Source organism: Magallana gigas, chromosome 3, assembly GCF_963853765.1.
Source record: "Magallana gigas chromosome 3, xbMagGiga1.1, whole genome shotgun sequence".
Taxonomy (NCBI): domain Eukaryota; kingdom Metazoa; phylum Mollusca; class Bivalvia; order Ostreida; family Ostreidae; genus Magallana; species Magallana gigas.
Window position 1 is genome coordinate 39681049 of NC_088855.1, and position 24374 is coordinate 39705422.

Here is a 24374-nt window from a genome sequence, read left to right on the forward strand (position 1 = left end):
CATGTATTACTTGCATTATTCCTTTTATTGTTTCTAACAAACAAATAAGTTCTGTAAAATAGTGTCAAGCATTGTGTTGTAAATTTAATCGATAGAGTTGGTTTTTTTTTGGTATTATTACAATCGGGTTCGTTATCGGCTGTTGATTCGGAGTACAGAAGACGGTAAGAAATGATATTCTGCATAACAGTGCATTGTTTTCACAAATTTCTACAAGCAAATACTTAATGGACTTGGTAAAAATACAGGAGATAAAATAAAGAGTATTATTTTACCCATTTTTTTATAGGGAGTTGATTTTAATCAACTCTTCTATGCACTTACTCGAGCAAACCGAAAGTGAAACAGTGTTTGGACCTAAGCACAAATCAATAAGGCTGACATTACTTAGTTCTTCAAAATAATCGATAAATTCGATGAAATGTATTCTGAAACATTGATTTTTCCTTGTGATATTTTAAATAGCACAAACAGTTTAGATATTTTTTGAAGTCGTATGTATTCCTCCGCTAGAGTTCAGTGTAGTCTCGTTCAACCAGATGCTCGGCTGTCTTTGTTGATATCCGACAAAACAAAGAGTCCCTCTTGCTTGTCGGAAAAACGGAGACAGCCGAGCATTTGGATGAACAAGACTAGAGTTCAATCTTGCCTGGGTCCATACAATTTCTCAGAAATATTTCGATTACTGATACTACTTGCCATGCAAAATCACATATCGTTGATTTTAAAATAAATGATAATCGATAAAATCAACTCCCGTCAATACTTCAGTACTTTGATTTAATTTCTATATCAACTATGTAGTTTGAAATTCCTCTGTTCTTTTATCTCTGATTAAAGCATAACATCTCATTTATAATAGTTTTGAAATAGATGTATGCTTCGAAGCTTTCATAGAATAATACGAACCGGTAGGGGATGTGTATTGCTTATGCAATAATCTCAGAATGTTTTTCGAATTTCGAAATTTGCACCATTTTTTACAGGTTTTTTTTTTTTACCAAAACGTAGAGCTCCTAGGGTTGGGGTCATGCATTTCATAAATGATATTTCACTTCAGCTATAGATATTACACACCGAATTTCGTAGAGAGAACCCTAGTAGTTTCAGAGAAGAATTTGAAAATGTTCATATATTAACGCACGACAACAAACAAAAGATTACGTCAAAGGTGGTTTTAAAATGTTTGCTTCATTTTGTGATTCATACCATATGAACCAGAAGTGAAATGTAGTATTTAAAAAATGCTTTTCTGCGATCAAGTGACGAGCTTATGGTAGTAACTAAGTAATCAAAAAGCACAATTTAATCAAAAACTCATTCTAATTACTCTGAAAAACTCCAGTTTACTAAACAAATTTCCGTGAATTCTTTATTAACATGTTTTAATCATATTGACTAATTCGTACACTTTGTGAACATAATACAGACTTTGATTATATTTTAAACTGTTATTATCTATCACATATGGTAAAATCGGAGAAAATATCAAGATATCTAATATCCTAACATTACGTTATTGGCATAAAAACAATTAATAAAAACAAAAAGCAAGGTAACTGGCTTTGCATTAAGATCCTAAGACATCACTCTAGTATCAGATTCCCACGATTGTATATCGATACATTGATGGATTATTAATAAAAAATATTTGCACTTCCTTAATGTTTATGTTTTAAATTAAAATTTCCATGCAGCAATATCAAGTTTTCAAAAATACTATAGTTTTCTCACAAATTGGTACCAAACAAAATTTTTAAAAAGTGTTGTACGTAAATTGAAAAATACCGATAATTTTGGACATATTTAAATTGAAAATAACATACATAGACCACTACACCCAGAAATTAATGTTATATTAAGTATTATGGTAGAAAGGTACATAATTTGCATAAAAATTGTCACGGACGATGATAGTACATGTACACACGTCAGTCTTAATATTCTCCATTGGCTTTATAACGCCGAAATCGCATTAAAGGACGCATGATTACACACACTCTGTATAGATATTTGGTGTTTTGTCTCACTCTCAATGACGTCACAGTACACCGGGGACCTATCGTCTATTCTCAGTTGATCGTATACACGTGGTAGGTACAATTCTTTGACATAGTTAGACTGCTCTTGGCCATGGGTATTTGGATCCTGGATATTACGCCTTTAGAATAGAAAATGGAAAATGATTTCCACTTTGAATAGTCAAACTAAAGACGGCAGCAGATTGCAAAATAGAACAGAACAAAATGTTAAAGTCTCTATGATTAAATTTTGAAAACTGTAATAAATATTCTTAATGAGAACCGTATGCTGAGCAAAAACGTTTATTTTTGTGTAATATTTTAACGTGTTATGAACATTGGAGCATCTAATTCGCTCGGTTGTCTATTACATTTACATGTATACTACTGAAATTATGGACTCGATTTTTTGTGCTCATGTTAATTATAATACCTGTCAATCGGGGTGAGAACTGAAAATTGTTGTTTTAGATTTTATAAACTTTGTACCAAACTCAATTATGCCATTCGGGTCTAATTTATTTCCTATTAGCAAAAGTAAGTCCTCAAAATTTTAGTTTAAACCGGAATAAATTTAAACTTTGTAATCACCGGTACCAAGACTTGAGCTTCTGCTTTACATTTATTTTTAGTAAAGGGAGAGGATCTATATTTTACGGTTTAAAAGAAATGTACGACAAAGAATTTTGCTTTCAATTAATATATTAAGAATAAAAGAGTTTTTATAGAACACAAAAACAGTCGCCTGAAGTTAAAAATTATATTTCTTTTCATAACAAAAATCTTCATTTATAATAAATTAAAAACAAGATTTAATTCGTCACGGTCGCCATTTTGAAGTATTAGACCAGCTCATCTGCCAGGATTTTCTGGCTGCCGTTCATGCGAAATTGATAGATACAAAAATATCCGTTCGCCACTTATTACTTAAATTGTATACTTGTGTATCCTAAACGATAATAAATTAACGATATAACCGGGTTTTTTAAAATTATAAATCATGGTATTTGATGAAAACTGGCATTATTATGCGACACAGTGTTTATATATATATATATATATATATATATATATATATATATATATATATATATATATATATATATATATATATATATATATATATATATATATCTCTCTTTGTTTTAACCTGAAATTAAGGTCAGACGACACGTTCCTAAATTTTCCAGGAATTTGTTAATGGTTTACTATTAATCTGACAAGCTTTCTTGCAAAAAATTAGGATACCTTACCAGGCATTTCTGCAAAATACTAGAGAATGCAATTTCCTATATAATCTTCTTGAAAATACATTTGAATTGCTGATATAAAAATAAACAAATAATACAGCACAGCGAAATTCACTATGTTGGGCCGGGTGTTGACAACCTCTAGAACCTACGCTTCTGGCAGAGAGCGGCCATGGCTCTAACCACTCGGCCATCTAGGCATATATCCATGTACAAGTAAATTTTAATCATTTCAAAAATCATTATACAAATAATAATTTTTATTGGAACTCTTTATTACGAGGAGATACAAAAAAAAGATGCTTGAGGAACGTGTCGTCTGAGCTTAAACACAAAGAAGCGCTAACTCGATAAACGATGTTTCTTTATTCGGGTCTTGGGTCTCCGATTAGAGAAGCACCACCAATAAGAACCACTGTACACCTCGATCGACACTCGGCTGTACTATAACCCGATCGACACACTCGGATGGTAGCCCTCTCTATGGTCAAAGTAACAGAGCAAATTCCAATCAGCGTTTCAACATTTATTTAGGATCTGACAGTAATTTTGATACAGATCGGTGATATCGGGACGGCTGTCCGATTCCGACTAATGTACAAAAGAATTTCAACAATATATAAAACAAAAATTATGTTACATGACACCTGAGTTAATCCCTAAGTAAATAACATAGCTAATTAATCCCCTTTGAACTATTCAATGCCTGTAAGTGATTCTTGCGGTGTAAAGATGACAAGTGAGGAAATTCAATTATCTAAAATTTTAAGACATTTGACATTTTTACTATCATGAACTTAAATAAACGAGTAATTGAGATTAATTATCACTTGAACCTAATAAAAGCATTTCCTAACTATAATTATATTCAAACCCTGGGAAAGTAATTTGATTAAAATCGCTCTAAAATTTAGAAGAAAAAGAAAAAAATAAATACAAGTAAAATCTTTGACACAGTAGTAGGGCACGTTATAAAACTCGGAGATCAGAGATTCCCTGGTTAATTTCAGCAAATACATGAAGTATTTCGCTAATAAAACAAAAACATTTAAATATCGTGGATCACGTGACCATTATCTTTGGACACTGACCAATAGATAAAGAGTTATATAGAAAACACTAAATTTAAAGATGATCTCTAGAAAAAAAATCTGCTGACATCTAAACATCTTGTACTTGAAAAAAGTTCGACTTTGTTGCTTTATACCATTGTGCTTTAACGTTTAAAATGATTGGGTTAGTGCTACGCTCAATCACCGGGTTCCAATAGGAGTCGAGGCGAGGAAAAAAGAAACAAGACAAAAAGAAAAGGAAAGAAAAGGCAGTGTAATAATTCTCCGAATAACAGTTTTGTAGCTTCCCTGATACTAAAACCGAGTGGTTTTGGACTTTCTTCGAATTCTTTTTGGCACATGAAATTACATCCCTTAAAATAATTACACTTTAAGTAAGAAATAAACTCGGTATTTCTTAATTTCTTTTTATTATATGTTTGCACATGATTATATATAATAAGAGTATATCGTAAAGTAAGAATTATTTTTACCTTTCTTTCAGATTCATAAAAAACAGCACAACAGCTAAAGATCCCACGCTTGCAAATACTCCCAGCAAAATAGGTAGCCATAATGTTTCTCCAGATCGGCTTCTTTCATACAGGGAAAAATCCTTAGCCCTGTTTTCTGAAAAACAATTTTGACAACATAAGTATTTGGTTGCAAATACATAGGTTGCCATAAATTTTTTAATATTTGTCTTTTATCTATGGTTTTTGGGCGGCAGAGAATGCTTTAATCATGTTAGAATTATGGAAGCAAAAACTGTAAGGTGTTTTCCGCTACTTTAATATCAGTGTTTTGTCAGTTGCTTGGCAACAACTTGCACGGTTCGCTGGGATGTAATTGGATGTTTTATTATCTATATAAATGCGTAAGGTGAAGTATGAACATGGGGATTACTTTTCGTCGTAACAGCGGACCGTGTATTTCAAGGTGCAGCTAGCTATCAATAATTTTACCGGACATCATTCAATGACAACGACAGCAATTGTTAAATGTTTTATGCTAATCATATTTTAAGGGTCCTACACACTCTATGGAAATTTTTTACATACAAGTCTAAATTTTTATATTCCTTAAAGATATGAATCCAACTTTTAAAATAAAGTGTTGTTCATAAAAAGAAAAGCCCTTCCTGTATTCGAACTCGGACCTGAAGGTTAGTAGACGTAAGCTATTGCGCATGCGGCATCGGCATTGCCTCATCGCAAGCCATTTTACCAGACACTATATACAGTAGCTATATAGAACAGCTAAATAACAATATAATAAACAGAGATAATAATACAATTAAAGAAAACCGCATGATCGAGGCATGTACAAGAAAATTAAAAAATAGATACATATAAATTTTTGCTACATATATTGAACAGTGTAAGAGTTTACAGATTAAATAAATAATTGATCTGCCTTACTCATTCTTGTACACTAAATATACGGCTCCCCTGAGTATGACTCTAAGAATCTAGGTTTTAAAAGTTTCGGAGTACGTTCCAAAAATCGGAAGAAGAACTCTACTCTTCCGTCTCTGTTGTGTGAACGGCACAGTAACTCATTTAAACACAAATCTGTTATAAAGGCAATGTACATGTACAGCAAACTGTATTTATATACTGGTATTTTTTTTTATCAACAAAATGTAACTCGAATTATGTACGTATATCACTCTATCTGCAACTTTGGAGATGACTTTAAAATCTATAGGTGTTAAACTATTAACTGTAAAGCAAAAAAGCAAAGATAAAATATAATGCAAGAGATCTTGGGAAACAAATCTAAAGGAATTGGCTTTACAAAAAAGAGGAGGAAAAAAGATGACAATTTATGAGATGCCAAGGATTTTTGAAAAAGATGAGTGTCAGATGTAAATAATGTAAATGACAAACACACACACACACACACTCTCTCTCTCTCTCTCTCTCTCTCTCTCTCTCTCTCTCTCTCTCTCTCTCTCTCTCAAAGCAAAAATATGATTCAGTGTTATCATTTTCTACATAGATGTGTTTCATAAATTACATGAAAATTAAAGCAGAAGAAGTGATGGGAGGTGTTGGAGCTCTCTTTTTCAAAGCAGACTTAAAATCGATATTTACCTTACATGATACCATAGACATTTGAGTCACCTTTATTATGTCCAAGCGTTTATCGTGAAGAAATAAAATGTTAATCATTAAACATTGGACAATTATACTTTGACATGTCTTTATTCTCATTATATCTTTGATCTGAAGTATGAATTACAAGGATTAATGGGTTAGCAATGTTCCGTGGCCAGAAGGACTTTGAATTAGAAATTATTTTATTTTGGTTGTTCCGTTTTCTGATTGCTTTAAAAAATACTTTAAATCATAAAAAAAAATGTTGTGTACGTAATAATGAGCTTACGTAAAAAACGTATCAATCAACCTGACGTTGCGTTTGAATTTTGTTCAATTCAATGTCATTTTAAAGGCAAATGACCCTTTTTTACTACTATTTATAGTAGAAAATAAAATAAAAGGAATGAATTCATTAAGTATACAATTAAAATATAATACGCATTAGGTTAGAAATTTTCGCTTTGTTTAAGCGTAAACTGACCCAATCCAATTATATGAGAATAAATTGGGTAGCTGTTGAAGGCATTCCTTAACCTTAAAGATAAACATATTGAGTTTTTTAAATATTTGTTTGCGCTTTTACAATTGCACTTTAAGAAATGTTGTAGGAATGTTTGTCAAATTCAATATTCTCTTGCAAATTTTGCTTGATTTCCAAGCTTATCTTAATTAAAAGTTGACATAATGATGCATTTCTATGTTTTGATTGATTCTTCATATCTTCGTTGGCACGATTTTTCCAAAAGTGGAGTGGCAATACCATTTAAAATTTTAATGTAACACCCAACCTCACAGCTAATTTGTACTTTTTGGGGGAAGAAATAATCTCAAGTAATTAATTTTTTCCCGGCTGTTTAAATTTTTGTGGTCAAGTTAAAACTATTAAAGATCAATCAATAATGCCTGAATTATGAGCAAAGTTTACAGACTTGAATAATTTGTAAAAATTCGCGAATTATTTATCAATTTTAAACATTTCTATAAAATTTTTGTTTTTGTAAGTTGTATTTAATGATATAAAACAAAAATATTTTTTATACTGTCTCTTTGCATGTTTGTATGGTTAGCGTTTTTCTTTAGAGAATTATACTTTACAAGTTTAAAACATAATTTTATATGTATTCTTCAAAACAACCACACACAAATTAGAAATAAATTCAATAAAACTAAAATTTAACAAGAAGAAGAACAAATAAGCTAAATAACTTTACATAAATATAAAGTAAGTATTAATTGTCACTTCAAATTAATTGAAACTGTTAAAATGTCAATTAAATAAAAAAAATTTCAGTTTCCTTGACGTTTAACTGAATGGACACAGAGCGAAGCTTTGAACAAGCAGGATATTTTATGCAATAATAAGTAATGAAAGTATAATTTTTTTATTATGCTATACATAATTAAATATTCTTTTATCTAGTGTACTAATGTTCATTTACAATTATTTAGTAAATTTTTTGTACTTTTTACGATCAATTCATTAATTTGTTACAGGAAAGATGTAAATTATGACAATAACATGCTTTCTTTGATGAGATTTAAGAAATGAAGATAATAATTTTTCTATTGATCGACGTATCAAAGAAAAAATTGACCGGAAAACTTCATCAATGCGCGTAGCGCATTGATGAAAAAGTTTTCCGGTCAATTTTTTCTTTGATACGTCGATCAATAGAAAAATTATTATCTTCATTTCTTATCATTTAATAAAACATTTTCAAATAAAAAAATGTGAAGTGTCATTGATCAAAAATGTAAATAATGTAAATGAAGCGGCGCGTATGAATACAAAACAACAACAGCAACAATATTCAAAATGGATGCGCCTTCAGCTGATGCAGAGCTATTGAGCTGAATTAAAGGATTAAACACAAATAGTGAGTTAAAATCTGAACCGGCTGAATTGAAAACGAAAGGAAAATACATGCAATAGCTTGTGATATTATTCACTGTGCAGAAAAACTCGTAATAAAACTAGTTATCATGTGAGATCGCTGGAATACGCAACTGGACATAACCATCCAAGGAAAGGCGATAGTGGATGAAAATAGCTGATATGTCGACAGAGAATAGTATGTATAAGCGACTTTTGTAAACGTTGTGGTAACTAGATAGCCAGTGATGTACTTAAATGGTATTTCTGCCGCTTGCAATGCGCCGAAGGAGTTGACGCATTACTCATAGCTTTTCTTTACGACGCTTATTCTGATGACAGATGATGTATGTGTGCAAATTCAAAAATCATCGTTACCAAATTTGAACAGCAGTGTTACCGTGAAAGTTTATAGGCCTATATGTTCGTTATTATATTCCTGGAAAAGGAACAGCCAGCCTCGCTGTAAATGTTGATTGATCTCAAGCAGACGAAATCGTGAGAAGACGCTTAATTCTCTATTTCGTGAATCAAATAATGTATTTTTTTTTTTTTTTTGAAGGTTAAACATTCATTTTTTTATATTCACAAGGTTGCATTTTGTTTGCTGACAATAAAACAGACACAACTTTACATTTTGTTGACAGTGTTTATCTTGGAAATTCCCGTTCTATAAATAGTGTTAGATCAGAACAGTTGAGAAAAGTAGATCCGGCAAAATTTAATTGATGCAGGTATCAAAGAAATTTTTCGACCAATCAGAAGCGCCGATATCTCATCAAATGAATAGATATTAAATGATATGCGTGTTATGAAGGTAGCGATCATTGCAGAAAAAAATAACGTATTTTATCTGCAATGCATTTGCAGTAGAAAGCATTTGCCTTTATATGTGTGGGTATAATCGTCTATGATTGAACATGGGTTGAGCTACATGTAACAAGGCACTATCGCATAGATAATCCCAATTGTTTTCAACAGTTTGTGAATACCAGACTTTGAGTTGATCGATATTTGTTTTACTTACAAGACATATTATATTAAAATATACACTTGCATCAAACTTTAAGGTAACAAACACTGTGAAATCAAGAAAATATGTTCATTTAGATATTTAACTATGAAAACCAGAACGGTAGACAACAAAGAGAAAAAAAAATGATAAACGCTAAAATCTTCAATATTACCCAATGAAAAAATATTTGATATACTGACGATATTTTGACACAAATGTAAGATTTATTAAAATAGTTTTGTGCGGAATAGTACATAACATTTGTAGATTAAGGATTACGTTTACTCAGGGTTTGGGATTTTAAAAAATATTTTTTCAAAATTCAATATCTGAAGTCCAAAGTTGTTTTAAACACACAAAATAACAACGTTATTAACAAATATTCGCCAGGCTAGCTAAGCCTCTTACCGGTCGTGTAAACCAAATTCCTTTTGAGGGTCGACTGGGCTGTCCCGGGGCCCCATCTTCACCAAATATGAAGGCCCAAATATGGGATACAGGGTGTTAGCCAGCCCCTTGAAAGAAATCCCATTATAACTGTATTATACGAAATGTCGCATTTTTCGCCAGGCTAGCTAAGCCTCATACCGGTCGTGATCATTATGTCAATTTTCAGGGTAGGTCAGCAATTAATATTTTTTACTATGAAACTATTTTTTTTTTAAATAAAAAGGGAAGTTATTATGAAGATTTGAATTTACGTTTATTAGCATGTTTACGGTAATTTGATTAGCGAACCGACCAGAGAATTCTATTCGCTTTTCGAATAGTGAATAGCGAAAAGCGAATAGAACTCCAACTTCTGAATGCCCTGAAAATGACCTCTTCCAAGATTCTAATCAATTTCATGTTTATTCGCTGTGCCGCCTAAAATATGCTGTAGCAGTCAGATTCCTATGTCTTTGTAAATGTACCAATACTTTTTCCGTATATCAACTTAAACACAAATGAAACGTGCACAAAAGTTAACCACAATAAAAAGCAAAATAGATATATATAATTTGATTTATTTAAATAGTACATGTAAGCTTAGGTCTATAGACAATTAGTAAGTAGAAGTTATAGTTTTGTAATCTCCGAGTTAATTTCTGTACCATCAACTAGTTTATGTACCGTCAAAAGTAAAATACTTTATATTTTTACATATTACTTCGATTAATTATTTGGTTGGGTATAAACAATGTCTATCCCAATTTTCACTAAAATCTGCAATTAAAAAGGAAAATATATGGGTTGTCTCAATAATTTCTTTCTGTTTATAACATTTCAAAGGGAAGCAATTAATTATAACAAATACGTATACCCTTATTCAACAATACCTTTAAAAATTAATTGAGATTTCTTTACTACAAAAGCAGAAGAAATGCGCAATGTTTTAATTATTAAACACCAATTTTTGTTTCGGATACAACCTGTTGCAGTTGTCTCGTCTGAACATTCTCCGGTTGTGGCGTTACAGTTGTCACACTGACATTTCTCTGAGCATTGTTTTCCATAGTATCCACCAGGACACGGTTTAAAACATTCCCGACCAAAGGAACCAATACATACTAATAAAGAAGAACCACCAAACTACGTACATTTTATAAGATAAAGGGTTAACTTTAAAAGAAAAAGAAACACTTTACATATTTGTTATAAATATCGACAGATCATTCTCGTATTGCCCACTTTAAACTTATATAACATGCATTGTATTAAATCACAGAGTGATCATAATCATAGAACTGAAATTAGATAGTTCATGATGATTCAATACAAAGAAAATACATAACTATAATAGTAATCTATAAGAGTAATCCATATGGATATGCTTTTATAATACATGTACCATATCTGTGTCATGTGAAAGTTAAAATTGCTGGAAAAAAAGAGTGAGTTTCTTATTTGGTGATAATCTTCTAGTCTATATAACACGATACACGCAAGAAAAGGACATGAATGGTAACCTACCATGACATTTTCCTCCAATTGTTCTATAGTTGGCACAACAATGATTTCCTGTTCTTAAAGAAAAAAATACAATACAAAATTTGTTTTCAATTCAAAATCTTCTTTAAAAATTTAAATAGCCGATCGTATTTTTTTTTTAAATAAGAAATAGATTAACCTTACAAATGTAAACTACCTATGCGGGTAAAAACACTCTGGCTCAATAGGATTTAAATCTTCTTTACAATATATTCCAAAAGAAACAAGGAGGAGTATAATAAAAAATGTTGCCATTAAGCACAGTGTGAATTCTCCGGTATAATAAGACCTATACAGAGTATATAGACTATAAGTCCAGCGGAAGAAATTCATCAAAAATCACATGATGGAAGTTTCCTGGTTTTTTTGTTTTTATTTTGTACGTTTTCAAGTATGCGTTCCTTTCGTTAATTACATGTTATGAAGACAAATATCTTAGATCGTCACTACTCCTTCATTAAGGTTGGATTAAGTGTAATTATAGTTTTAAAGGGGTTTCCCTTGATAGGTTTTTATCAAATAATTGTAGTTTAGGGCTATGTTGCAACATTGCATTGCAGTTTTTTGGTTGATTATTGCAGTCCAGGTATCGTTATCCATTGTTGAATGTAAAACAAATAGAATGAAGTTTGATTACAGCACAAATACCAAACTAAAACTAGTAATGCCTAACTGGGTAAGGCATGCATGTGTCCTTTTTGCACAATTTGAAAATTAGGTTTGAAAAGGAGATGTGATTTGTGGTTTTATAAAATTAACCAACCTATAAGCCTGCTCTCAATTTGGGGTACAATAATACACTGTTAAGCAGAACTTACGTAAAACCGATTACTGGTGTGCCGGTCTAACACCAAATTTAAACAAAATTTTATATATACATTTAAGTCTTTCTCAGTCTCCTCCTTTAAAAAACGATCCTAAAACTAGATAATTGTGATCAACTTTAAAGCTACGTGCGTGAAGACTCTTTTAATCTCAAAGGAGTTTTCATTTTAAATTCTCATTGAAAGTTACAAAACATTTATTGTATTTATTTTAGAATAACACTTTTTATGGACAGCTAAGTATCTTGATAAATGATGCAACCATATTTTTTGCATGTGGAATATGAGGCTTCATCAAAAGTTTATGCGACTAAAAATATTGTTTTATTATTTTATTTTTTATATTAAATGTATTTTACACCTACATGTATGCTTTTTAACAGGTTTTGGAGCGAATCGATATATTGTTTGAAGTGTACCGGTTCAAGCATATAAAGCGATAATAAGTACAGTATTTTGACATTACGTCGATATAATTTAGATTTGAAACGCCGATATGAATCGGGATTTTGTATATTACGTGTATTTATTTCATGCATGCATTTTTACATTGTCTTGTATGCTTTTTGATCATAGTAAGGAGGAAATAAATATGTTGTGTGAAATATACCGGTATAAGCATGTCAAGCGATATAAAATACAGTATTTTGACTATACGCCGATAAAGTTCGGGTTTGAAACACCAATATAATTCCGGTTTGAAAATTGTACTTTTAATAGTCGAGACCGAAGTTCATAATATAAACTTATCTTCCAACAGATGCACCATTAAAATAAAAGAATAAAAGAATTTTTTTTTTAAAAGGAAGCCAAGAAAACTGAATGTAATTTGTGTTCTGAAAAGGATGCAACTTCTGGTTGTACCATGCACAGATTTGTTGGTCCTCCTCTAAAACACAAAGTCTGTCATCAAATGTCCAATGAAAGAAATGAAAACTGTCGAAAATCAAATTAATAAAAATATCATTCATGACAATAGTGCTGCCATATCAGTCGGTCAAGTCGATGGTAATGATGTAGAGCCAAGTCTCAGAAGGCTTTATGATTAAGAAATCGTATCATTTGTATGAAGATCTCTTCTAAAAATATATTTTGACTTCCTTTTTCAATTTTTGTACAAACCTACTTTCCCAGGATACTGTTTCACTCAGGTTTTGACGAATTTTAACGAAAATACACATAACTGTCAAAGAAGTCCAATTGAAATCGACAAAGAGGAAAACACGAGGATTTTTTCTTTGATACATCATACATTGTTACCAAAAGAAATTAACATGACCAAAGAACACTTTTTTAATGCCAATTATAATAGGACATGTTTACATCTTTTTTCCATTCGGAAATGCTCGGGACACCTCGCACAGTTCTTCAACGTTTTCATCTAAGTACTTTATCATGTCGTTTGCAATGCAAAATCCCCTTAGACTTTCTATTTTTGTTTCTGTATTTAAACCTGAAGTTGTAGAAGGAGCATTTCAATCTTAAGTTTTTCCATTCTAGTAGATGAACGTAGTTTGGACACAAAGGCATTTATGATTATCGAAATATTGAGCAAAAAGCGGTGGAAGCAGAAACTTTGGACATATTATATTAAGTGATTCGGAATAAGGAAACCTATCTACAATTACAAAGCCAGATACTCCAATTTCTACATTTTCTGAATTGATTAGGCCTGCGATTCACTCTTGTTGACGTAAATCCGAATAGTATGGACTTTAATGTGTAAAGGTAGTTTTGTGTACACGTTCAAATCAAACGATAAAGTGACAAATATCATGCATTATCATCATTATCTCCAACCAGATAATCTTATGTTATTAATGGTAAAAGTTTGTAGCAGGTACAAAATAACTTTCTCTATACTAGTGGATCTACACCGCTCCTATTCGTCAAAGATATTACGAGACTGTTGTGCTTTGGAATGTGCATTTGAGACGGAAACTTCATGTAGCTGTTATGCAGATTATTAGTCCCCTACCGGTTTTCACCGGAGGGGACTATAGCTTTCCTCTACGTCCGTCTGTCCGTCCGTCCGTCCGTCTGTCTGTCTGTCCCACTTCAGTTTTCCACACTTTTTTTCTTTATGCGTTTGAGGAATAATATGAAATTTGCTGAACAGCTTCAACATGTCGAACTACAGATCAAGTTTACACTTTTGTAGCGCCTGTTTGACAATATTTTTTATATTCCATTTTTTTTATGTTCGGGTTCGTTATCGGGTTCGTTGTGTATTGAATAAATGAGGAAAGTATGTAGTCAGTAATAGTATCGTGCATTACTTGTATTATTCCTTTTATTGTTTCTAACAAACAAATAAGTTCTTTAAAATAGTGTCAAGCATTGTGTTTTAAATTTAATCGACAGGGGTTTTTTTGTATTATTACCATCGGGTTCGTTATCGGGTTGGTGTGTTGATTCGAGGTACAAAAGACGGTAAGAAATGATATTCTGCATAACAGTGCATTGTTTTCACAAACTTCTACAAACCGGTAGGGGACGTGTATTGCTTATGCAATACTCTCAGAATGCTTGTTTTGGATAATAGTGAACTACGTAGAAACTTTTAATGCGGGTTAACTCAAAAGGAAATTTTCAACCTAATACTTTGGTTGACCCTTGTCCAATCAGATCGTAGATAGAGGAGATTAGACATATAACCGCCCATGACCAGAAAGTAAGTCACGCAAATTATCAATAGTTATAAAGTGACAAATCAAGGTCTAGTATATCCTATAATACTAATGTAAGTTTGAAGCATTTTAAAATTTCTTTGGCTAGGGACAACGATGGTCTATATGAATTAAGAAATGTCAGCTTTAAGAACGAGTATTAATATTCATAAGTATAAATAAGGGTGAATTAAGCAGAAGCTTTAAATAAGCGTTAACTCCAGAAAAGTTTCAACGTAACGTTTTAACTGACCTCTGGCCAATCAGATCGTAGTAGGGCGGAGTTTAGACATTGTCGCTTGTGACTTCAATGGGAGAACGAAAGAAAGAGAGAGATTAATGTAGTAAATTATAGGTGATGCAGATCATCAAATCATCACTAGTCATAATCAAATCGTCATTCATCAACAGGCAAAACTATTAAGGTCTATATTACATGTATATCCTATATAAAGTGTTTAAAAGTAATATTGTTTAAAAAATTTTGGCCGTCGACAGCAATGTCTTCATATACATGTACGGATGACATAACTAACCAGGGAAATTTCATGGAGCAAAGCATTATCAAATTATATGATATTACAAAAAGGAGTTCAAGTTTTGAAGCTTTTCACAGCTACATGCTTTCCACACTTTATAAAATGCTCAGTTTTTCATTAGCAAGGCACAAATACTTCGTGTACATCCACTACGCATATTCAAATGCATTTTTATTTATAAAAAAAAAAACCTTTAAAATAAGAAACTAACATCGTGAAAAATTATATCAAATGTCATATCAGATGTTTTAGGTTTCACAACATGGCAAATGATCTTCAACAACAAACTTTAGCTACATTTGTCACTGTCATTATGCAAAGAAAATCGTTTTGATAGTATACGCATTACACTCTTTTTTCTTTATTCTTTTTTACACCCTTTTTAATTGTCTTCCTTTTATCTAACCTAGGAGGACGTTTATCGTCCTCTTTAGGGTTTAATTTTGAAGTGACAGAGACGTAGTGTTTAGATCTTGATTCATTATTCCGTAGCTCTTCCATCTGATTGTCAAGGTATTTGATTTCGATCATTTTTGTCGGGTCGCATTCAAGGTAGGTTTGGTTTTCAGCAGTTGAAAAACCTGCAGAGGTTGTATCTATTTTTACAAGTCCATGCTGGTAGTGGCCATATGAAGTCGTTTTCCTAGAAACAAGAAACCCAATAAAGGTTCATTTTTATAAAATTTTGTCAGTGATCGTTAATCTTTGTTAAAACTATTTTTATCTTCAAAACTTTAATTTGTAATATAATTTTGTTTACTGTAAAAATGACTAATAAATTTATAAAACAAAAGGATATAAATATACTAGTATGTACAATAGAGAATTGGATGTCTATGTTTACCTTTTTACCACAACTGCCACCAACAACACTAGTAAAGATACAATGCAACCACAAAGTATGATGATTATTACTTGGTTATAAAACTTCTCTACCGTATGTCTTTCAATATCTTCAAACAAGTTAAAAACAATATTAGCTGCGAGACCAGTGGGTTTCTTTTCCTGTAAATTATCTGAAAAATTTTACACTTATTATGTCTAAGAATTTAAAATAAACTTGTTTTGTTTTCTTAATAAAAGAGTACATAAAAAATGAAATATATTTGATATGATTGAATATGACCTGTTGTTACAGTTAGGTTAGAGCATACTCCAGTTATGCTGTTACATTCATCACACTGACATTTTTCCGAGCATTGTATTCCATGGTAACCAGAGGGACATGGTTTAACACATTCCATTCCAAAGGAACCTATGCATACTAATGATGAATAATCTGTTATATATATACAATAACCAATATCTGACGTTCTATTGTTTACCGGTTAATAGATTATATAGCTTACAGATTATAGATATTAAATCATCTTTAAATCATCTTTATTATAGATTTCTATTGTTATACAATGATTTTGTAAATTTAATTTTTAGTACATGTAATATACACCTTATCTAACAAAAACATTGGCACCCCAGTTAAAGGGGCATGGTCACAATTTTGGTCAAATTTTATTTTTGTTATTATTTATTACAAATCTTTATCAATGCATTTCTAATGATCAAATGAAATTTGGATGCCCGTCGATGAGTTTTAAGCAAGATACAGGGCTCACAATTCTTCGTCATGTAAACAAGGCTCGTGCCCCGTTTTTGTTTACAATACCAGTAAAATTCTTGTTAAAGATGATTGTCTATATTCTTATTCATTTTAACGATCTCCTATCCTCAGCAAAGCGAGACAACTCGTTCTTATATTCGGAAATAATTTATTCGTACCATGAAGTCCGGCATTTTTATATTTTTTGGAAATCTTTTGTCAAAGAAGGAGAATATGTTACCAGTAAACAATCCAATTGTCAACGAGCTAGAGACAAGAAGGGTCGGTTCAAAAAAGGGTTCACTAGTTTTTCCACTGGCTGTGACATTAATAACAGCATTGATGTGAACAATAATGAAACTCAGACATGATGATGTAAATTCTGGTTTGGAGTTGGAGTAGTAATGATAGTGAAGAACTTTCTCGATCTACATATACCAATATTTTTGATCGGCGAAGGAACGTAGAGTTTTCAGTTTTGGTTGATCATCTAGAGCGAGGATGTGTTGTGTGCCTTAAACCACTAAATTTAGCAAAGTGTGTAAAAGAAAAACAGTATGGTCTTGCGATCTTATTGTACATAGAGTGTACCTGCTGCAAGGAGTTGACTATTGTACCGACAGGGAAGAGACACAACATTGGTATATATAAACCAATACTATTTGCTCATAAGTGCAGAAATTCGATAGTGTTGTTCTATGCAAAGTTATGAGAAAATGCTCTAATATACCACTGCAAGACTGCATTATTGGATTCTGTGATACTCTGCCTATGTTGAAGAATCATGCAGGCTGTACATTCGAGGCACATGATGCAGTTGAAGACTGTACATATCTACAGAAACTTGCCGAACACCACAGTACATATTCCTATATTTTGAACTATACTTTCAGTAGGATTATATTATGCAAGTTGTACTCCAGATGGAAGACTCTAAATCTAACTTGCCAACTTTGATGCCCTTGCTAACAAACAAAACAGTCTCTGAGAGCATGGTGAAAAGGATGTCTCTCCCTGGCCTTCCAATGCATCATTTGCAGTTAGCGTACCAAAAAAGAGGCTTTGATGGTGTATAAAGTGTACTGAGTGAATGTTGTCACGGAAAACCAAAGGTAACAAAGCGCAGGAACATTATTACATCTGTTGTTGACTTTTTGAAAGAAATATAACTCTTTCTCATACATGTTGTAAAGATATTTTCTATTATTTCCATGATTATAATACTGGATACAGCACATTTTATTTATTTATTTTACATATACATATCTACTGAATGTTTTTATGTGCAGCAATCAAGTGTAATCATACTCTACTGAATACAAATTAGCAAAACCTTGAAGTCACTTCTTTTTCCTTATATAAATCTATATGGGTGATAATGCATTATTTTTGAAAAACGCATAGAAACAATACATATAAATGCATCATTAATTATTATAATCATTAGTATGAGACAGTAAAATGTCGTTTGCTTTAAAATTTACATTTTCAATTTTTGGTACCAGAGGATCGGAGAACTTAGGCATTAATAAACAGTTCCTAACGATTAACACATTCATTTTAGGTCTTAAACTGGAATTTTCACTTCAACATTCAAAATGTAAACAAAAGCTTTGTTTACATAGCGAGGAATTGTAAGCTCTGTAACTCGCTTATAACTTAACAAATGACACTCAAATTTTGGTTGCCATTTAAAAATGCCTTACTGAAGCATTATAAACATTAGAATCGAAAAAATAATTTTTGACCAAAATCGTGACAATGCTCCTTTAAGCATTTCTGTTTTATAATGCTATGTTTAAATATTTGAAATGGTATATTATCTTAAACTTCAGTATTGTGCAAAAATTCAATAAGAACTTTGCAATATTCAAAAAAGGGAAATCTTCATATTTTAACAGTAATTCATGAAAACAATGTACACATATATCTTATCTTGAAAACCTCTGTGCTGTTGACAGAAATGATGAAAGACCATACGACTAGAAAAGGCTACCTAAATAACTTTAAATTCATTTTAAGCAATGTGTCAGAAAATTAAACCAGGGCTAAAAAGACATTCTTGTACCCGTCGAAAGTGCATGTTGATAATGTGAAAAATTCGAAAATATCGTATAATAGATTATTGCGTAAAGAGTTAAGGTAGAGACCTACTCACAAAATTAATAAGTTTTCTCATAATTTCTCATTTGATTTGTTAAAATTAATGTATGAAGGACCTGATTAACACATAAATGGATAGGTCATCATTCATTTTACCTAGATAATGTGCAAGAGACACATGTACCACCCCCACATCTAAAAAAAAAAGTCAAAACTAAATCTAGTACAAGAGACGTATCTTTTGAATCAATACAAACGAAAATCACAAAATAACTTAGAAATTTTTTCTTAACTACAAAGAATTCATTTTTAAAAGAAAACATTACACTTGCAGAACTAAAAAAACATATTTTTTGAAGAAAAAAATAATAGACTTAAAATTATTTTCTACAATTATCTTCTTATTTCAGAAATGAACTAGTTTAGTATTTTTTCTTCTTTTACTTATCCAAATGGATCCAATACTGGTATAATAAACACAAAAAACACACAGGTCATCATTCCTTTTACCGAGATAGGATGTCAGATGTCAGGAACCGTGCGTTTCAATTTTAACCGGCTCTATTTCGCACAAAGTAAAATTAAACCTGATAACGGCAAATTCCGGCCTCTGGTTTAACACGAGTAGACACCTTCTTTGATAAATACTTTTTGTATAAAGTGAAAAATTGCCTTTATAAAATAAATGCCTATGGGAAAAATACTATTGTTTATATTAAAAGCAATCTCCTGTAGGATATTTAGATTTAAAGTTCTTACTATAGGAATTCGTATTGGATTAAAACAAAACTTAAATACGACTCCAATGAGAAAACTAATATCCTATAGAAAAATTAACTGTCTAAATTAAATTTCCGTTGGAAATACTTTTATCGTACAAGACATACTATCATTCAAGTTGAATATTTTTAAAAAAAATTAAATTTAAATTTGAAAAAAATTCTTACAGGTTTTTTCATTATCCTGTAGAAGGGAGGGCATACTGCCTTTCTGCTGTATGTCGGTCGTTCATTTTCTTTGCAGATGTTGCACATAATGGAATAAATTTTAGCAAACAAATTTATCATAAGAATATCTATTAAGTTATGTACGATCAAGCAATTTTTTACCCTTGGACTTGGAAAAATTCCAATTATAATTGCTTTCCATTTATAATCTATGCAAAGGTGAAATAAATTATTTCCTAACATATCACCAAAGACGTTTCTATTCCAAAGATGTGATGCAAAAGACTATTTCTTATATGCTCTTGAATTGAAGTACCTTGGATTCAAGTCCACATTACGTTAACTTGGACACGTCATACCTAATATCTTGATGCATCTCAGATAGTACCTATAGATGGCCCTCTTTAGTATAAGTTTAAAAGGTCTAAAAACCAATTTCATTTCCAAGTTTACTGCCCATAATGTATACTGCCCATATCAAAGGCTTTTGAACAGTATAGTGTATGTCTAAGGGAGAGGGGAATACGTGTTTCACAGACATCTCTTCTTAAAGTAAATATCTCATATAACACATAAGACACACTGAAACAATGTTAATTCTATACATTCAAGACAATGGTTTATCATCTGATTTGAATTATATTGGTTCTTATGAAACTACACCTTAAGCAGGTGGAAAAATACCACCGTTGCCCTTTCAGTTGCATAATAATTTGACACAGTTTTTGGTATCTCTATCAAGGGTAAATGTCTAGTTTATTTAAAATCTGAAACTAATTTGAAGAAAATTTTAAAATGCGAAGTTTTGATTTTCATGTTATTTTGGAGCGTTATACAAGTAGATATAGACTTTATCAATTATAAAAGATATTACAAATGATTTTATGACAACTAACCGTAACATTTTGCATTGACTGTTCTATAGTCTGAATAACATCTTCTCTCTTGTCTGCTATATAAAAGAAAATAAAAGCTTTCTACGAAGGAAGAAATCATCTTTATATGCATAGAGTCTTACCTATACGTAGCAATAAACCATACTGTTTAAAAAAATAAACTTACTTTCCAGGTTCAAAGCATTGTGGATCAACAGATTTTGCCACGTCTTTGCAATATACGCAGAAAGGGACAATAAACAATTTTATTAAAATGTGTGCCATTGAACGTAGCTAGTATGGGCGAGTAAACCTATCATGACTGTATGAATTGTTAATTGAAAGACTTTCCTTGATCACATGATAAGGAAATTTTATAGATATAGTTTAATTTAAATGCCAGCAGTTTGACTGCTTGGTGTTCAGGAGTAAAGAGGATATTTTAAAGATTGCATTAATTTTGAAGCTTTTAACCCTAATTTTGATGGTTTTAGCCCCATCCCAACAGCCAAGGGGACAGAGGCAATGATTTTCACAATTTTAACTATCTTTACCCAGAGATGCTATGCAAAATTTGGTTGAAATTGGTTTTGTGGTTCTAGGGAAGAAGCTAAAAATGTTCAAAGTGTTCGACCGACGAACGACGACGGACATATACAGATTCTGATACAGCAATAGGTCATCTGAGTGACTCAAGTGATTTAAAAATTCAGTCACCCATACGTGTGTTTGAAAACATCTGAATCTTTGAAACAATTAAACAAGTTTCTTGAATAAGTTGTAAAAAGAAAAAATAAATATAATACCAAAATTCAACATTGTATGGATCAAATAAAATGTCAAAATTTGTGACGGCCCAAATTTTCATCCTATTCTTAAGATATAAGTAATGACGAGAGGCCTAAGAAAAAGTGTCCAAACTGTATTTACTTGTTTACCCTTTCTGTGGCCCAGAGTACAAAGGAGGCAAAGCACGACGGTCATTGGCAAAAGCCTGCACTTCACTCCAATAATTCAGCCCGTTCTCTGTCCACTATCCTTATCAAAGCGTTATTTGGCTTTACTCGCTGTTTTCCTAGGAACCCAGGTTGAAGCAGTTTGGACGTTTAAAATGGTGTCTTATCGTAGAACATCAATTTACAACGTCTCACTTGGACTGCAAATATATGAGTCCGGTATCCATCCTATTTCTTTCATACATTTCATGTATGATTAATTTTTTTTCTCTCCTAAGATCATCAAGAAGTTTGTATCAACAAGAGGCCCATGGGCCACATCGCTCACCTGAGGAACAATAGGTATGATAAAATCAGCTTAATGGAGTCATAATACAAACTATCTGGACAATGTACAATAATACATGTAGATCCTGTATAAATAAATTCCATTTTCCCCTGGATATTCTTATGTTTATAATCATTAGTCCCTTTTCTAACAGGATGATTTTATAGTCATATCATATGTTGAGTATTGCAGTTCTCAAAAAGACAATAAACAATAGTTTATATATGGGATATAAACGTACATCAAACTCTGAACCTTCTCTTGAGGCCAAAGAATTGTCCTGGGGCCAAAGTCTTAACAATTATAAAGAATCATCTGGCTGATTAGTTTCTGAGAAGATTTTTAAAGATATACCCTATATATTCCTTTGTTAAACTTTGAACCCCCCCCCCCATTGTGGCCCCACCCTACCCCTGGGGATCATGATTTTCACAACTTTGAATCTACATTACCTGAAGATGCTTCCACACAAGTGTCAGCTTTGCCGGCTAATTAGTTTCTGAGAAGAAGATTTTTAAAGATTTACTCTATATAATCATATGTTAAACTTCGACCCCCCCCCATTGTGGCCCCAACCTACCCCCAGGGGTTATTATTTTCACAACTTTGAATCTACACTACCTGAGGATGCTTCCACACAAGTTTCAGCTTTGCCGGCTGATTAGTTTCTGAGAAGAAGATTTTTAAAGATTTACTCTATATATTGCTATGTAAAACTTCGATCTCCCATTGTGGCCCCACCCTACCCCCGGGGGTTAGGATTTTCACAAATTTGAATCTACATTACCTGATGATGCTTTCAAACAAGTTTCAGCTTTCCTGGGTGATTAGTTTCTGAGAAGAAGATTTTTAAAGATTTAATCTAAATATTCATTTGTTAAACTTGGACCCCCCATTGGCAGCAAATCTCTGTATCTTGCTTATAATTCGAAGCTTAACACTCAAATATTGTTAGTAAATAGAAATTATAAACAATTAAACACAAGAAACATGCACTACATGTATAACAAATAAAGAACACAATTTATTTTTTCGAAATGAATCATATATATACATGTATATACCTACATATTTCCGTCAGCGATATCAAACTCTATTTAAACGGAATAAACTCAAGAAAATGCCGAGCATCTCAACAAAACCTATTGCATTAATCTACCATTACGCAAAACATAACGCCGAATTACCGATAGAATGAATTGTATTTCAGTACCCCTACATCAGATTTTGCTTAATTTGCGCAGGTAAACAGTTAACTGTTTGATTTACCGAAGTCTCTGTTTGATTTGATACGTAAAAATCACGAAATACAGACGATAGTTTCCAGGTTACAAAGCATAAATAATGAAAACGAAACGAAAATCAGAACAAGCTAACACCAACGTCATGTGTGAAAACTGTCAACGCATTGAAATATTTAGCCTCAATTTACTTCACAAAATCGGCATCAATATATTTTGCATGTTTCAAAATTTCCCTTCATACGCGAACTGTTGCACAACAAGCAAATTCATCATAGTCAGATCGATCCTTTATTGTATAATGTCATGGCTGCTTTAAACAAAGAACCTCTTTTTAGAAGTATGGAATACGAGTCTTGGTAAAATGGGTATGCAAACCCGGGCCGTGGCAAAATAAAAGCCGGGGCAGATCGGCATCGTCAATTCCAAATATGCATTATTTTGCAGCAATATTTACACCGAATACAAATATACTAGTCCATCAAATATCCTGAAATTTTAATGAGATTGGCAGATTAATAACTGCCAATCTTTGTTTTGCCCAGGCTAAGTCTTGCCTACCCATTTTATCGGATGCCGAACCCGAAGCTATTAAACTGATTGAAACACTCCTTTCCTTTATTATTATTTTCGTAATAACTCACATTTGAAACAGAATAACCCCTTAAATTTTGCAATTTATATTTTCCTTCCCATTAGGATAATTTATGCTAAACTACGTTGAATTTGCCTCGGTAGTTCTTGAGAACAAGATTTTTAAAAATGCACCCCCCTTTTTCTACAGTTTCAAGGTTTTCTCCGCTTTGAATACAGATCGGACTCTCATTTCTGCAATTTATATTCGCCCTCCCATAAGGATGCTTTGCGCCAAATTTGGTTGAAATTGGATAAGCGGTTTTAGAGAAGAAGTTCAAAATGTAAAAAGTTTACAGACGGACGACGGACAAAATGTGATCAGAATAGCTCTCTTGAGCTTTCAGCTCAGGTGGGCTAAAAACGGTAACT

The 24374-nt window shown here is 32.0% G+C and overlaps 1 long non-coding RNA gene and 1 other non-coding gene across 4 annotated transcripts; both read right to left on the reverse strand.

The window, feature by feature from the left end:
• Positions 1-615: 615 nt before the first annotated feature.
• LOC105319947 (uncharacterized) lies at positions 616-11615 on the reverse strand. Its single transcript, XR_010712179.1, has 5 exons — positions 11445-11615; positions 11270-11322; positions 10729-10866; positions 4818-4953; positions 616-2161 (listed from the first exon to the last, which is right to left on the reverse strand). It is a non-coding gene; the product is annotated as an uncharacterized protein (transcript).
• Positions 11616-15536: 3921 nt separating this feature from the next.
• Positions 15537-21546, reverse strand: LOC136273948 (uncharacterized). Of its 3 annotated transcripts, none has more exons than XR_010712181.1 (5): positions 21032-21546; positions 19970-20921; positions 16446-16583; positions 16164-16272; positions 15537-15962 (listed from the first exon to the last, which is right to left on the reverse strand). It is a non-coding gene; the product is annotated as an uncharacterized lncRNA (long non-coding RNA). The 3 variants fall into 3 exon arrangements; XR_010712182.1 differs by having other exon boundaries at positions 16446-16574; positions 20866-20921; positions 21032-21378; XR_010712180.1 differs by having other exon boundaries at positions 20866-20921; positions 21032-21374.
• Between the last annotated feature and the right edge of the window lie 2828 nt (positions 21547-24374).